The following is a 17,758-nucleotide window of genomic DNA, read 5'->3' on the forward strand; positions in this document are numbered from 1 at the left end:
TGTTGCCTTGGCCTTACTAATTCACATGCCCAAAAGCTCAATCCTAAAAGCACATGACATGATGGCCCTTCACAAGCTTTCATAGCATCTTCACAGCCTAGGCAGGAATGCCACGCCCTTCAGCAGCTATGCCTCCTAGCCTGTGTGCCCTGGCAGCTACTGATTGCCTGTCCTACATACCTGACTGTCACTATAGTTTTGATGCTCTCATCAAAATGCATGTAGAAATTTAATCTGCATTGTGGGATTAAGAGGTGGGACTCTTTTTTTTGTTTGTTTTTGTTTTTGTTTCCTCCTGTAGTCCTGGCTATCCTGGATTTGCTTTGTAGACCAGGCTGGCCTCGAACTCACAGAGATCGACCTGCCTCTGCCTCCTGAGTGCTGGGATTAAAGGTGTGTGCCACCACACCTGGCTGGAGGTGGGGCTCTTAAGAGACCAATAGGAACCAAGTATGGGCCAACACTTACAATCTCAGGACTTGGTAAGCAGAGGCAGGGGATTACCATAAATTTGAGGCCAGCCTCATCTATATATTGAGTTCCAAGCCAGCTCTCATAACTTGACTAACTCATTCATAGATTAACAAAGTAGTTATCAAAGGGGTGACTTTGATATCAAAGTACATGCTTTGTCTTGCTTGGTCTGCCTCGCCCTGTGATACCCTCTGCTTTGGCCTGATAAATCACATCTTTACAAGTTCTTTATTGGCAGACAACTAGAGATTACTTCTCCTATCCAGTGGGCAGCCTTTTCACTCTTAGAAGCTGCTGCCCTGTGAAGCACCATAGCTTAAATTTTTTAATTTAGTTGAATTAAATCCACACCTCCATCTCTCTCACCTCTCTCCCTCTTTCCCAGCTTTCTTCTTCTCTCTTGCTCGTTTGTCTCACATCTAAGGAAGCATTTTGGAACTCAGAATCATGAAGACTTACACTCATGGTTTCTTCTGAGAGCTCTCTAGTGGTAACTGTTACTGTAGGTCTATGATCCGTTTTGAATTGATTTTGTGTGGGGTGTGAGGTAGGGATCTGACTTCATTTTCTTGCTTGCGTGTATAATCATATCTGTTGAGCGATAACTTTTTTCTATTGAATCACCTTGTCACTGTTGACAACTCACCAGAAACATAAGGATTTATTTCTATTTCTTTGTTCATGACTATTTTTTTTTCATATTATAAAATATCATTGCAGATATTTTGGAAAATACGGCAAGGAACAAATGAGACGGTGTTAAAACATGTTTAATCTCATCATCTAGATGAGCAAGTCACGCTCTGAAGCTATAGTTTTGGAATAATATTTTCCCCTGTAAACAAAAAGTCTGGGGTAAAGGAGGCATGGCAGCACAGCACCCCCCCACCCCAGTTTCTGACACCTTGTGAGGTGGAGGCAGGAGGACTAGGCACTTAAGGTGCATAAACAAAACACGGAATTTTAGAGTATCCATCCCAGTTGCTACATACAGCCAGAGTTGAGAGCCACACTGAGAAAGGCTGGCTTACAGATGGATGTGCTCCGGTGCATTCTGGGAGCCAAGACTGAGCAAGTATCCTAGACAGGAAGTTGACATGGTGGGTATCCCAACCGCTGACTTATCAGCAGGAAGTGAGGTACGTGGGATGGTGGGTGACCTCCCTCCCTATTCCTGGGGAAGCACACCCTAGGCCAACTCATCTTTCTCTTTCAGTTATGCCATTCTAGTTCTTCTGGTTCAATTGTCCCGTGCTCCTCTTTTCTAAGTCTCAAATTCACAGGCCTCCATGAGAAAGTTTGGTTGGGTCCACAACTCCCTATCTAACATGGAGTTCTCCATTCAGGTCACCAGACGTGACCAGATAATTTGTCATTTAAATTAAGACACTTTTAAGAGGGAATGGAAGGATGAATAATAGATAGGAGAATGAGGTAAACTGAGGCTAGAAAGATTGGGGCAGATGGTTCCTTTGCTTCCATGTCCGATAGCTTCCTTAGTACCATGTTTCTCAAAGTGTGCCCTGTGTGAAATACTGAAAATTATGTCCTTTGTCTCCCCACCTCTTTGCTGTTGGTTTACTGTGAGTACATTAGCATAGCAATAGTGACAGAAAAAAAAATCTGAATAATTATTTGTATTTATTTGTCTGTTGTCCTTTATCTTCTGTACTTTGCGTCTGATAGGCTCCTTTGTTCTGTGATAACTCCTCAGGACCCCCAACCCTAGCCAATCCCCTCCCTTGCTTTAACTGAATGGTTCAGGGAGGGACAGTCCCATGAAAGCACCGGGACATATGAGAGGGTTCACTTCAGTAGGTGCACAAAAGGTTCCCACCCTTTTCTCTCCCTCTTCCTGGAGATGTGAAAGAGCTACTGCAGCCACACCGTGAAAAGAGTCTAACTGGGTCATCAGTGTGCTGGAGGGCAGAGGCGCCCTCCCTACACGCTCCGCCCAAAGAGAACAGGAAGAAGTGAGTGCTCCAGCGGCCCTCCTGCCATTCAACAGACTGTCCTTGTCACATACTGCTCAGAGACTACTCTCAAAGAAGACTATGGGAGGAGGAATCTCTTTCTCCCCAGAAGGAAATCCTGTCTTTGGTGACAAAGTGCCCCTGCCAGATGGTTTCTCAACTGCAGCCAGCCCTGCCTTTGGCTTATTAGCCAGTTAAATGCTAAGCCCTTTTGGTTTGAGTTCTTCCACTGAAATAAAAACAAACAAAACAAAAAACCCCAAAACAAACAAACAAAAAACAGCTTTGAGGAACACTGATTTTATCATGTTCTCTAGAGCAGAGACCAAAGCACTGGGTGCAGGGCAGTGTCCCAGCCCCCACATGGAAGCTGCCACTGATGACCAGCTGTCCAGGGAAGGGCGTGCTTGCAGCAGGAAACATGTGCTTCTCAGCAGTTTGGTTCACAGAGAAGAAGCCCAGGTTCCCAGTCACCACCTATGCTTGAGGAATATGCGCGGTTGCTCCAGAGAGAGGGCTTGGCTGTCTCTACTGTCCGCATCCCAGCATCAACCTCCATTGTTTTTTCTTTCCAACTAATACATGGCAGGCTGTGGCAGCCCATGCCTGGGACCCCACCACCCCAAAGGCAGAAGTGGGGGAGGGAAGGGGGTGAGGGGGATGGGGGATCCTTCAACAACAAGATCAGGACCCTCTTATCTAGAAAGCAGCCTCACACCCGCCTGAACCTCCTCCTCTGTCTGGTTGCTAATACGTTCAGCTTTCTGAAGTCAAAACAGCACCCGAGATCCGTCCTCAGCTCCAAGGCTAGAGAAGGCTTCCCAAGAGCCATGGAAACTCTAACCCATGTGAGGTTTTCTCTCTTGCTCACTGCTCTCTTGCCTTCTCTTGATGAGAGACCTTCTTGGGTTTATCCCCAAATAAACCTAGCTCCTCTGTTGAGACGCCTGGCTGGCCTTTCTTCTTCTTACAGTCTCAAGCTCTGGGGCCGACCTGGTCTGTAAAGGGAGGCCCTGTCTCAAAAGAACAAATAAGCATTTGCTGTAAATAATGCCTCAACGGACACTTTTGCATGAAAAAAAAATTGCTTGTGGGCATCTCTCTTTCCTTACAGCTGTTTACTCAAAGTGTGATTGCTCCCGTGTTAAGAGGTCGCCAGAAAGCTCTTTTACCATTGGTCAGCAGTCATGCAATGCCACATCAGCTGATAGTCCCTAGTCCAGTGGTTCCAAGCCTTCCTGATGCTGCGTCCCTTTAATACAGCTTCTCATGTTATGAGGACCCCAAGCGTAGAATTACTATGTTGTGACTTCATGACTGTCATTTTGTTACTGTTATGAGTCACAATGTACATATCTGATATGCAGGGTGTCTGATGTGCGACCCCCAAAGGCGTTGCGACCCACAGGTTGAGAACCAATGGCCTAGTCCCACATAACTGTGTACCTGTGGTGTCACACAAGGCCACTTTCACATCTTGGCCCAAGGACAGCAAATGAGTACACGGTTTCCATGTGTTGGTCATTTCATTCTTAAGCGGTCATTTCTAGTTAGTGCAAGACCCTTAGGAAAGGTTCCTCAAAAGGCTGCTCAGACAAAAGCATTCAAAGCCTGAACTCCAAGGCCTGCTGCCCAGGACACGCCCTGCCAGCTGCCACGGGCACAGTCAGGGGAGAGGAGGGGGAATCGGGCAGAGGAATCCGGGAACGCTGGGCAAGAGTGGCTTCCTGCACCTGAGGCATGGAGGGGCTTCTAGCAGAGGCAGAGCGCTGTGAGCTGCAGGGCCTCTTGGAATGACATGGGAGGGAGGAAGGAAAGGCACAGAGAAGGATGAAGAGAAAAGACTCAGCTTCCCTCTGGCATGGGATGCCATGCACAGCGTGGCCTAGCAGAGCCACAAAGACCCAGACCTATTTGCTCCGAGACAGAAGTATTCCTGTGAGGAAAGGAGCTTTGAACCCTGGATACAAGACACGCCTGCCTCTGGGGAAGCTCTGACTCCCCTAAACTGAAACTTAGGGCTTCTTTTTAGTCTCTCTTCAGTGAGAGACAGATTTCGATTTGTGAAACAATGTTAACTTTATTTTCAATCTCTGATCTGAGACACAGATCCACGGGGTCCCGCCTGACACAACCTTTTTTCTTAGGTCTCTCTGTTCCTGGCTACAGACCTCCTTCCACTCGACGGAGCCTCTCCCCTGCATCCCCACTTACACCCACACTCTGAAGGCCGTGGGAGCTAAGACTGATGATAAGGGTGTGTGTGTGTGTGTGTGTGTGTGTGTGTGTGTGTGTGTGTGTGTTTCTGACCACAGAGCAGGAAAGCAACGGATGAATAAAAACTGCACAAAATCCTACCTCCTCGGATAACTGTTATTACCACAATGCTCTCTGTGTCTTGTAGTGTCCTTGGCATAGATAAATGTGTAATTCTTTCAGAATGGGACGTGGTAAGGAACCTTCCCTCGTCTTCCACCTCCCTGTCCTGCAGTCTTTCGCCCTAGATAAGATGTGTGCGGCAAACTAATGAGCTTATTGAGGAAAGGGAGTGCAAAAGGATTGCTTTAGAAAATCTGTGATAAACGGAAAGCAAATTACTACCTCAGCGTGCATTTCAGGGGGTTTTGGTTTTGGATTTACAAATATGACCTGTCAAGAAGGCCCCATGCTTCCTAAAGCTTCCAGGAAGTGACGGTGAAAGAGATTCTTTTCCTTCTTGAATATCATAAATGGAAATGAAGATTCAGGCTGGGCAGTCCCAGGAGCTGGAATGATTGGGTAGCCGGAAACAGCAGCAGGTGGTGGCAGTTGGGGGCTTCCCATCATGGGAAGCAAGCCTGAACCCCACCCCACCCCAGAGGGTTCTGTGCCCACAAAGCTCTAGAGGGGAGCCTTGGGGTCTGGTTGATGAACTCATTCAGGTGACTTCTCGGGCTTCACCTACCCAAAATACCAGGAGAAAAGAGCGTGCAGGACAGGTTCCCATCCTGGGAACTGTGGCTGATGCAGAAGTGGAAATCAGGCATTTCAGCTCCTGGCCGTCTCTGGCTCAGATGGTGTCCTGCCAAGGTGTTTGCCCAGCAGGACCTATACCCATCTGAAGCCTGGGAATCATTTAAGGGGCACTGGACTGTAAACTAGCTCATTGAATTTGATGAGATGCATGTGTGTGTGTGTATGTGTGTGTATGTGAGAGAGAGAGAGAGAGAGAGAGAGAGAGAGAGAGAGAGAGAGAGAGAGAGAGAGAGAGAGAGAAGAAGAAGAAGAAGAAGAAGAAGAAGAAGAAGAGAAGAAGAAGAAGAAGAAGGAAGAAGAAGAAGAAGAAGAAGAGAAGAAGAAGAAGAAGAAGAAGAAGAAGAAGAAGAAGAAGAAGAAGAAGAAGAAGAAGACACCTTGGCTTTCATTTCTCAGGTATTTCTGGCCTGGAACTCACCAACTACCAATTAGGCTGGCTTAACCAGCCAACTCTCAGGACTCACTATCTTTGTCTCTCCAGCTCTGGGATTTCAAGCATGAGCGCTATGCCTGGCTTTTTTTTTTTTTTTTTAAACATGGGCTCTGAGGATGAACTTGGCTCCTTGTCCTTGCCTTGCATTGAGCCATCTCCCTAACTCTGATGACATTTCCTTATAAAGAATCATCCTGTTGTTACCTTGATCCATACAGAAGGGGGTGGGGCATACTCAGGCTCTTATTCTGTCCTTTAGCTGTCTTGGGGGATACTTTAGAGCAGCATTTTTCAAAGTCCTGTCTTCAGCCAGCAGCATCCGCTTGTCAGAGATGGAAATAAGGCTGGGGGGAAACTGGTAGCTCCAGACTTGAGTGCTTACAAGGCCCTGAGTTCAATGCTGAGCACTGCAAAACTATGTTGGTTTTTACAATCAATTGACAGCATGCATGGACAGGGAAGCAGTTTTGAGAGCAATTTAGGGTGCTTCTGGTGTTCCGTCAGTGTCAACGTCATGTGATCCCATGAACACACCAGTTGTGTGAAGAACCAAGCTGCCAGGAGAGATCTAGAAGGGAGGAGAAAGAAAAGCCAGATAGACAAACCAGCATCCCAAGGGTGATAGGACAAACTGGCCCCGCAGCCTCCAATTTAAAAGATGGAGTCTCACAACAACAGTAAGTGCTGTTCAAATGAGCCTGCATCATCTCAGTGGATTTCAGGGAAATGCCCTAGTAGGCAGAGCTTCAGGAGAGAGGAATAAAGGCTCCGTGCACATGGGCATTGCTGGAGTAAAGCCAACAGCACTGTAGAGCTATCCCAAGCCCCATTTCCCTTGTCCAAAGACAGGCCTCCAATTTTTCTTTTGACTTCTCACACCAGTTGCTCCTTTGTGTCATCAGCCAACAATGGGCTCTTTAATTTCCCACCCCTTGACCAAGCTCCATTCAGCAAGAGTCACCTCCTTTCCCCAGACTCTGTTGACAACTGCAGACTCCACTTGGGCATTGTAATCCATGAAAGCCAACTTCTCAGTACGGAGAGCCTGGAACAACCTTCTGGCTTCCAGGATCTACCCAGGTCCCTGTTCAGTGGTTAGTTATGGAACTTGGCTCTTGTTTAGGGCCATCCACAGTACCTAACGATGACTGTAGGCGGGAGGTGAGGCCTCAGCATCGCTGAGTTCATCCTCCTCATCAGGCCCTCTGTGGCTGCTGCTGCTGTAGCACAGCTAGGATCAGAACCAGCTGGGCTTCCGGGGGCCCATGTACCTCACCCAGACAGAAACCAGAGTCCTGGGGGGTGTATTTCTCTCTGGTAGCCCTGACTTATCACCTCATCCAACTCCTCCCTGTGGTTTGATGTCTCTCACCTGTATAATATCAGCCCCTGCAGGCTTTTTGTAAGAATTTAATGAGGAAAAATCAAGAAGGGCAACTGACATAATGTCTAGCATACAGGAAGTGCTCAGTAGAAATTATATTAGTTACTACTTAGAGGAGTAGAAAGCATCTATAGCGGTGAGCAGCTGGCCTGGGTCCCCGCTGCCTGGCCTGTTGGGATTTGTTTCCGGCTCTTCTCTAACTAGCTCCTGGTAGACAGAACTGGATTCCACACAGGAACCTGCTCCACAGTCCTCCAGCTTGTGCCACATTGGAGATGAGCACATTAGAGATGCCTAGACTCCTCCCGAGCACCTCCATGCCACTGTAGGGTACCACCCTGATGGCTCTGTGCCCTGTAACTACTTGAAAACAGGGACTGAATCTTTCAGTCTTATAGCCCCACTCCTGATCAATCTTTTCTGAGTCACTGAAGGACTAGATGACTGTGTGAATAAGTGTGCAAACTACCCCACTAGAGCTCTGCGTGTGTCTCCATGAGCTCTAATACCTTGCTTAGTCTGGCCTCTCAGCTGCTGGCTGGCTCCCTTTGGGAACGGTTCCCTTTCCTGATGCCTGGGCCTGCTGTCTTTCTTGCCTTGGAACAGGAATCCTGCATGGGGTTGGGGTGGGGAGTTAGAAACAGAAGGGCAGAGGGGCAGTAAAACTCTATTTCTAAGAAAGAAGCTCCAGTAATGGGATCTAGCCACCCGGCTTAGGAGGGCACCTGCAAGCCTTTCTTTCTCAATAAGACTTCACACAGAAACAAACTTCCCTTAAACAGCCTTTGATTTGAAACGTTACCAGTCAATATGCTCTTAAGAGAGTTCCCGGGATGTGGTTAGCGCCTACTGATCGCTGGGGGGCACAAGAGGAGGACTGTGCTGTTCAGAATGTAAACTAGGCTTCCTTTAAAAAATGATAAATAAAACATCCATTCCTGCCGATGTGTTCCTGGTGACCTTAGCTTCATTTTCTAGGAGGAAAGGTGGGTGTGGGTATCAAGGGGTATTGGAGTGGGAGGGTGGGGTAACAGCATAAATGATCTCACTCATGGTCATTGACATTTTCATAGCAACACGCAGTGAGGAAACATAGTATGGCATCTTGCTAAGATAAACACTTAGGTACAAGTGAAATATTAAAAATATGTAAGATCAAACTGTAACCAACCAATACTTAACTCTTGTTTTCTTTTTCATTAAAGGAAAAAACACTTTCTCCTTCCACCATGGGGCGTCCAGACCTTTCAGATTCCCATTTGTTAGTTGAAGAGTGGAGGAGAGACACTGTGACACTCCCTCATGGGTGCTTGGGGAACCTTGCAAGATGGGGCCGAAAGTGTAGGAACTCCCAGAAGCCATAGAGCGGGGCCCAAGCAGAATCTAAAAGATGGAAGGCTCCATGCAGTGCGTAGACCAGCTTTCTCTGCTCTCTTTAGCAAGGCTATGGCTCTCCTGCTATCACTGATGACACTCAACCCACTCTGCCTTGCTTCCGCTGCTCCTGCCTTTCCTTAGGCAGGCCACTGTTCCTATTACCTCCTCAATTTTGTGCCTGTCCACACATAGCTTGCGCTCTCTCGTGATCTGTCTTAGCACTCTATTCTGATAATGCAGAAAAGCTCTATATGTCCCTCCATCAATTAGCTTATCCGTCCTTTCATATACCCCATCTCAATCCCGAGAGAGGATCAAGTGTTGGCAGCAACAGTTTTCTATGCTTGGGCCAAGGTGTGCTTAATTACCAACTCAGGAGCCACTGGCTGGCAAATGGGTTAGCCTCCTAACATCTAGGATGAGGACAGAAGCCTTGTAAAGACAGGAGACGGTAAGACTATCGTTATCGCCCTCCATCCCAAGCGCTACTCAGATGTGTGCTCTTGTAACACATATCCAAGTAACAGACTTAATAGAGAAAAAAATGGTTCATCGTGGCTCATGGTTTTAGACATTTCAACCCATGGCAGGTTGGCCTGTGGCTTTTGTGTCTGTGGCAGGAGCTTGTCACAGAAGAAACTGCCCGTCAAAGTCCCCAGCCATCTGACCTTCAGTAAGCCTCACCTCTTACAGGTCCCACCAGCCCCCAACAGTCCTCCAGGATGATGTACAAGCCTATCACACACGGGCCTTTGAGCAGCCCTTGTCCAAGTCATGGCACCTCGGGTTCCATGTTAACAATCATTGGCCTTCTGGCAAATTCTCACAGCTTTTCTCCTGTTACTCCAAACTGTGAGCCCCCGTCAAGATGAAACATGGGTCTTTTACTTCCCAATTGTGTCCTCCTCTATGCGTGACAGGAAATCTGTAGGTTCCTAAAATTATTTGAATGGTTGGAGTATTTTTGCTCCCTGTAATCCTTGGCTTCTCCAGCCCCCCCCCCCCCTACTCAGTCAAGGTCAAGTGGAGACCAATTAACACCCATGCCTCTGTCATGCTAGGCTATTGAAACTTCCTCTGCGATCCCACAGCATGCTGTGTGTACTTCAGCACACCAATCCCACTTGACCCAGTAGCTATTTACTTAGCCACTGAAGGGACAGTGAGTGGTCCTTTCTAACCCCAAGGATGTTTAACAGTTTCTCCACATCTCCACGGCAAGCACCTCAAATTCCCACAACAGAACTCCTGCGTCCCTCCACCTCCTATGAGGCTGTCGATAGTTAGTGTTGATGTGTAGTTTGACAGCCAGATACACTCGTGAGATGCTTGGATTTGGATGTAAGTTTCATGGGAAAGGAAGTAGGACACGGCCCCATTCATTCTGCTGGCTTGGACGGTGGCAGATGTGACGAAGCAATAGAGCCAGCAGTGGTGGCAATGGCTTCCCGATTCAGAGGCTCCTGCCTGTGGCAGAGACAGCGTGTCTTTGGCAGGCTATTTTGGCAGGATTGTGGAAGCTCAGGCAAGAGCCCGTTTCTTCCCAGTGATTTTCTGAGATATTTATAAACCTCAATTAATCCCTACAGTTTAAACAAGCTGGAGAGGATTGCATTGTCTGCAAGCAAGAACCTTGACAAAAGCTGGGTTCATTTTCTGAGATGACACTGGGCAGGCCCAGGTGTTGGAGCTGTAGACCTGGATTTTTCCCATCAGACTGACCTTCAGGATGGGGGGGGGCGGGTTACTGGGGGCCGTGCTCATGTTTTGTTTTTCTAGCATTTAGCATAGAGTGACCCACATAGTAGATTCTCCAACCATACATTAGTCATGTATGTTTGCCTAATCGTATACAACTGTTTCCAATCAGTTGATATTTATGGTATATGGAAAGCTGGTATTTTTTTTGTTAAAAATTAATGTATTATCGTTATTGGGTGTATGTATGTATGATGTGCGTGGGGGTGCATGCGTGCCACAGCATACATACAGAGGTCAAAGGACAACTTTGCGGAGTTGTTTCTCTCCTTCCATCTTTATAAAGGCATCAGACTTTGGCTGTCAGGGCTACACCAATGGTGCTTTACCCAAGGAGCCATCCTGCAGGCCCACAAAGCTGCTATTTTGGGAAATCTGAACTGTGTCTGTTTATACAGAACACTACTTAGTCAAGCTACTCTGCTGGCCACTATGCACAGAAAGTTTAGTACGCTATGGCATCATCTGTCCCTCCTTCAGGTCAGCATCGTTCACCCCTGAAGTGTGATTGCAGCCATGCGTGTGGTGAGAAAGCAAGGCAGGGACCTGCTGCTCAGCTATGGCGTGGACCAGATCCTAGGAGCAGCTGTGCTGTTTCCTAAACAATCCCCACTCAACCAGTGTCGCATGTTCACTCCTGCTGCTGCGAGGAGGTGTCCCGACGAAAGCAACTTTACGGTAGAAAGGGTTTATTCCATTTTCCATTCCAGGGTACAGTCTGTCACTGTGGGGAAGTCGAGTCAGGAACTTGAAGCAGCCTGTCACATCCGCCGTCAACAGCAAAGAGAGTGTGCAATGTGTGCTCACACTCAGCTCCTCTTCCTTTCCAGATGCCCCAGGATCCAAATATAGGGAATGGTGCCGCCCACTTTTTTAAGCTGGGTCATCTTACTTCAGTTAACGTAATCAAGACAATCTATGATGCCTACAGGCCACCCTGATCTAGAGGATCCGTCACTGGTACTCTCCTCCTTCTCTGTGCGCTTCTAAAATGTATCAAGTTGACACTTAAAAATGAACTATCACATCCCGAGTCAGCTCTTAAGTTTCGGTCCTGATGCTGAGGGGAACAGCTCCCACTGCCTCAAAGAATAACGTTTAAATGGAGCTTGGGACTTTTTCCCCCTCTGGATCTGACAGATATTATTTCTGGGAGTTTCTTTCAGACAGCATGATAAGGCAGAAGCAGAAAGACCTGACTCAGTGGATCTGGGCGTTCCTCCAGGCTCCTGGCTTGCCTGTTGGTGCAAACCTACCCTATCACAGCCTGGGCTCTGGGAACGGATTGATGCTATCCTACTGATGCAGAGTACCAGACCAGAGCCACGGGCACCGAAACCCTCCAAGGTGGACACAGCATTAAGGGTTTCATCCCCACGGGGTTTCCTTGCCGCCATGCAGGGTTTCTGTAAAACCAGAGCGCGCTACGCTGTTGAGGTGACAAAGGAGGAAAGAGAAAAGTGTCCGTAAAACTTGAGAGCAGAAAGGGCACAGCCTAATCTGTTGACAGGCCTTGGACGGTTTTTATGTGTCTATTTTCTCAGGTGCCTTGTAAAACCTGCTTTTCTTTAACTCTCCTGGAATCCGAATTTCCTCAGACAATAGCTATTCTTGGCGCTTGCTTCCTGTCAGGCCCGGGGCGGAAGGCTTTCCTTGCGTGGGCTCAGTTAATGCCACAGTAGCCCCTGCCTGATGGTCATCCCATTCTTTGCTCAGGGGCAGGGAGGAAGTGGTGCCTCCCACCAGCAAGGGCCCAGCTGCCCGGTGACGGTGACGCTGGCCCAGGTGACAGCATTCTCACTCCTGCTTTACAGCTGCCCTCACCCAGGAGCCTCCAGTAACTTTCAGAAAGTCCCTCTTGTCCTTCCCGTGCCCGGAGAGACTCAGCCCTTTGCAGCCTCATCCTGTTTCCAAGTTAAGCCCTTTCTGCTCCTTTTCAGCGGCTAAGCCCCGAAGTGCATCCATTATGTTATTATTCTAACCTTACTTTCCTAAATTCATTGTGTAATAGAAAATCACATTCATCCTGCACATGGCTAATGGGGGGTGGCTGAGAGGGAGGGGAAAGAGAGGGAGGGGGGAGAGAGGAGAGAGTGGGGGAAGGAAGGAGGGAGGGAGGGAGGGAGGGAGGGAGAGAGAGATAGAGAGGAGAGAGAGAGAGAGAGAGCGGGGGGGGGGGGGGGGGGAGTTCAAACTCAGCATAATCCTCCTGCCTCAGCTTCCTGACCACAGAATTACGGAAGAATGCTATCGCTCCTGAATCCTATTAGCTTTTATTGTTGTGTAGTTTTCCTTTGCTTTTTTTTTTTTTTTTTTCTTTTTTTTTTTTTTTCCTTTGCTTTTTAAAGACAGCCTCTCTGTGCAGCCCCGGGTGGCCTAGAACTGCTACATAGAGCAGGTTGGACTTTAACTCAGAGACCCACCTGCCTCAGTGTCCGGAGTTCTGGCATTAGCGGTTTGCAGCACCACGCCTGGCCTATTAGCTAGTTTTTAAAAATGTTTGCCGCCGAGCTTTGGAGCAGGTGTTTCTATAACAGCCTACACTCGAATAAAGCAAGGCTCAGCTGCCTCCCATAGCGACAAGCTGTCCGTGGTGAAGTCAGCCCATGCTGCGGGGTTTCCTAGGCTGCCTCTCTGCTGAAGCCCACTCAGGTCTGCTGAGGCAGCGGCCTGTCGGAAGCCAGGCTCCGCTCCGATGCCCAGCTGTGTTCTTCCACAGAACGAGAGATCTTCCAAACAGGCCGCAAGGACGCTTCAGATAGTGCAAACGCTCCTTTCCGTGGCCTTCAAAGCCACAGTGGCAGCCGCGAAGAACAAGGTGCGATTTGACAATTTCATCCTCATTTTGGTGGTCTCCAAGTGGCTTCTGGGAGGAGTTAGGTCCTTTGGGAGTGACTGGGCTTACTGTCCTGTGGGCAAGGGTCTCGCTGCCTTCTGGATCGTTCCCTCCTCTGCTCCCTGCTCCCTAACTTCCCCCTCTCTATAAATGGCAGGTGACAAAAACTCCTGAGAAACTCCTCATGGCTGCATTTGTCTGCATCAAGGGAAATTAAAACACCCACATTTCCAGGCTCTTATTTGCATATTTTATTGATTTCAACCCCACCCCCACCCCCCGGGTCTGTGAGGAAAATGTGCCAATATGTCTACACTTAGTGCATTAGCTGTGCCAATGTTTGGCTATGTTTGGCTTTGTTTGGAAGGCTCCGGGAAGGACTCTGGAGAACGCTGTTTGTTTTGTGACTTTCCCTATAGCCTTCCTTGTTTGTGGTTTTGAATTTTGCCAAGTAAAATCAGTCTTACAATCATAAGCTTTTGGCTATGAAGAGTCCCTCTGAGGACTTTAATTTTTTTTTTCAAGATCTGTAACTTCTTTTGCAAACATGAGGGTGGAGACTAGCCAAGAAAAAAGACAAGGAAGAGAGAATTCTTCTCATTTTTGGGTGCCTGAATTTTTTTTGACAGTGTAGAGTTTAGAAACATGGCCCAAGTATGAGGAGGGAGAATACATGTATGTAACTCTCACATGTGCATATGTGTGCATGTGAGTGTATTGGTTGGTGTGTACCTCTCTCTGTTTACACACTGGGAGGAGGAGGAACATCCTCTTTTCACTACCCAGACTAGAGGAATGCCTGCTTGGACAATTAGGACTCGACTCTTAGAAACAAGGAATAAGAAATCAATTTTTAAAATAATCTAAGCAAGAATGAAAAAAAGAATGTTGGAATTGTTTAGCTCATTTGGTTGGAAAAGCTGAAAGTGGGACACTATCAAGCATGGTTGGACCCAGGCTTGACCTCCTTATCTGTTGGGAATGGCGTTAGCAAGGAAGGCTTGCTTTATCTGGTCGCCTATAGCATACCCAAAGTTATAATTTATCAGTTTAGCAGAACCAACAAAAAGAGCATGCTATGGTTCCTATGAGACTGGCTTGGTGCCTGTGTTCATCTCTTAACCAAAGACTGTGGCCAAAAGGCAAGGCCTGTGCTAGTCTGGAGCTGGCCCCACCTGTACTTTGGGCTGAGGGGAGGATGCTTTTCCAAAGCAAAATGCAAACTCTTCATCCAGAAAAAAAAAAAGAATGGATGGTGTGGTAGGTAACCTTGTCCATGAGACAGGCTCTAGGACCCTCCAGGAGACAAACCTCTGGTTAGACCTGTGAGAGAAAGGTCTGTGCTTGGCCATGAGCCATCTATGTGTGGGGATGGTCTAATGTATTTTGATGCTAATTACTGCTTGCTGTCTCTGTGACCCACCTTTTGATTAGTAAAAAGCCATCCCACCTGGGCAGGATAGAGGAGATAGATGAGGGGGAGAGAGAGAGAGAGAGAGAGAGAGAGAGAGAGAGAGAGAGAGAGAGAGAGAGAGAGAGAGAGAGAGAGAGAGAGAATAATCCTGGGAAGAAAGACTTGAAGGGAAGAGAGGAAGGCCGCCATGGGTTAGATGGAGGAGAGGCACATGGCCGGCGTGGATGGAGAATTCAGCCCAGATGAAAAACATTAGCAAGTATTTGGGATTATGGATGGGAGGTAGCTTGATAGAAGTTATTGGAAGCAGATGGCATGGGATTGAGGCAGGGATCCCATACCTGCCCCACTAGGGGAAGTAGATTAGAGGATTAATATCTGCCCTGCCCCAGGTTAACTAAGGCTATTTTAAATATAACACGTGTCTGTATCTTAATTGATTGCTAGCCAGTAATACTAAAATATTGATGCACGCGCGCGCGCGCACACACACACACACACACACACACGCACACACACGCACGCACACACACACACCTGGGTTTAATTCTCAGCACTGCAAAGTGAAACTAAAACAGAAGAGGGATGGATGGCAAGAACAGTACCCACATCACAGCGCTTGTTAAGAATGAAATATAAGATATAAAGTACCTTGAGGAGAGTCTGGTACCACTAGGAAGGCCCAATGTGTATTAGCTATTACAAAAAGTAGGAGTCCTATTCTACAGCCCCAAAGAGCTAGCTGCAGATCAGAAGAAACCTTATATTCACAGAGTAGGAAGAACTGTGCTAAACCTCTCAGACCAGGACGTGGCACACACTGAAAATAGAACTAGCATAAGAAAGGGCTTGATTAGGAGTGGGGCTCAATCACGAGCAGGTAACCTTTTCTCTCCCAGAAGCTCATGACACTTAGAGGGAGGAAAATCCATTTCTGGCCCCACCTAAGTCCCAGAAGCCATCATGGGCTGTGAAGAATTCAATTAGTCACTGGTTGCCATGCCAATGCAAACATCGCCCTTCCACCTACTCCACCATCAACACATTTGAGTAAGTAACAATGATAATAGCATGCACTAAAAAAAAATGCTATTTTTAAAAAAAGTTAAATGTACTTCTGTCAAAAGTCTGGTTTTTCAGAAATAATTGCTGTAGGCCAGATAAAGATTTGCATAGGATTCCTAAAATGGGTTGACTATCATGACAGAAGAGAAGGATCTGGAGATTATAAAGGGACTCCCAGAGCTCAGGGGGACTTGGGGATGGGGAAGCAAGGTTCTAATACTCTGAGGTGTTCGAGATGAAGCTGGGGCAGACATCTCTCAGCTCAGCACCACCCTTCTCGCACCCTGACCCAGGTCCCGTTCATTTATCACACCTTACCCAAGTGTTAACGGATACCTATAATTTGGTGATTTGAGGCCAAAACTTTGAAAAAGTGTATTTTAAGGGCCTCAGAATTTAGTGTCTCAGAATCGATTCCAAGAAAACCAATACTGACGCATATTAAGACTTATAATAGAAACAGCAAAAAATAAAGCAAAATAAACAATGGAAATAGTCTAAAATATTTTGACCATTGTGCACCCATATGCTAGGATACAACAGGCTGTTAAAAACGAGGTTGTCAGGGAAGAGTTGATGATGCAGGAAGGTGGTCTGTATTGTTAAGTGGGGCAAGCAGGTTACAGAGCTGGGAAATTTGATGAAATCCAGGTTTGATGTATGCAATTTTATGTAAATATATGCATAGGAAAAACTAGTAGTGTGTTACACTAAAATGTTAATAATGGTTATTTCTGGATAGCAGGATCACAGGCGACTTTTGTTTTTCTTTTGTGCCTTCCTATATCTTCAAAACCCACTTCGGATAATTTTGTATTTCTTCTATCATCATCATCATCAAATATCCAGTCAGCGTTCTTCACACACTGAGGGCTGTTCTGGGGTTGGTTACAGGAGAATGAGGGATTGGAGGGAGGGCTGTACGTCTTGGGCCATCTGTGTCCAGTCCCCTGCCTTAATTCTTGGAGCCCAGCAGTCATGTCTGAGCAGATCTGCCAAGATCAAGTCAAGCCTGAGATGACCTGGCCTCTCAGGGGATTAACTATCTTCCTGAGGAGGCATTTTACTCATGTGGTTTTGGCCACACTTAGTGCCACTATTAATAGTGGCTCATATCAGTCTGCACTTCTTGGTAATTGAGATGAACACAGATTCTGCCCAAGTAGCCTCTGATTTTCCCGCAGAAGGAGGTCATCATTGGGCTTGGGGACCCTCCACATTAAAGTTCAAGACCAAACTCCCACAGGAATGGTCTGTCCTCTACATCCCGTCCTGTCTTCTATTCCCCTGAAAAAGCCAAGAAAGGCAGACTGAAGAATTGTGTCTCTGTGAGCACAGGGTTGATGGTTGTACTTTTAGAAGTGACCTAAAACACGAATATTTCTTCTGTGTCATTTCTCAGAGTACAGCTCTTCAGTTATAGGCCCCAAATTTCCTGCCACGGAAAAAGCAGGTTCCTGGGTCCTACCCCAGGCAAAACAGCATAGGCGTCTTTGGGAGTGGAAGGCAGAGAGAACCGATTCCTCAAGATCCGGAGCTGGCAAAGAGCGCCCAGAGTGGCACGTAGGGTGGCCCCACCCGGACTGGCCACGCCCACTTTGGATGCTCACAGCTAACAAGGAAGCTCCTCCCTTAGCTGAGAGCTGGCTCATCCTCTCGGCCTCCCCACAGGAAGCGTTTATCTACCCGAGGAGTCGGAATCTGTGGTACATAACACAAAACAAGATATGGAGTCAGTCAGGGCGGCGTGAACCCGCTGAGCTTCCACAGAGCTAGCTCAGAGAGCCCCTCCTTGCCTCCCGCCACCATGGCTAACTGGCCTACTTGCGTCTGAGGCAATGGATGTGGCTACCAAACATGGCTGTTATTTTCTAGGCTCCTTTGAAACTAGGCTTAGTCCCATGACTAAGTTCTGGCCATGGGGATGGAGGTTACAGTAGCAGTAGCCATAAGAAAAATGTAGTAATGTTCATCCTGGGCACTTGAAAAGGCGCCTGGGGCCATTGCTAAGCAAAGCTCAGGTCTGTCT

Source organism: Acomys russatus, chromosome 15 (genome assembly GCF_903995435.1).
Source record: "Acomys russatus chromosome 15, mAcoRus1.1, whole genome shotgun sequence".
Classification (NCBI taxonomy): Eukaryota; Metazoa; Chordata; class Mammalia; order Rodentia; family Muridae; genus Acomys; species Acomys russatus.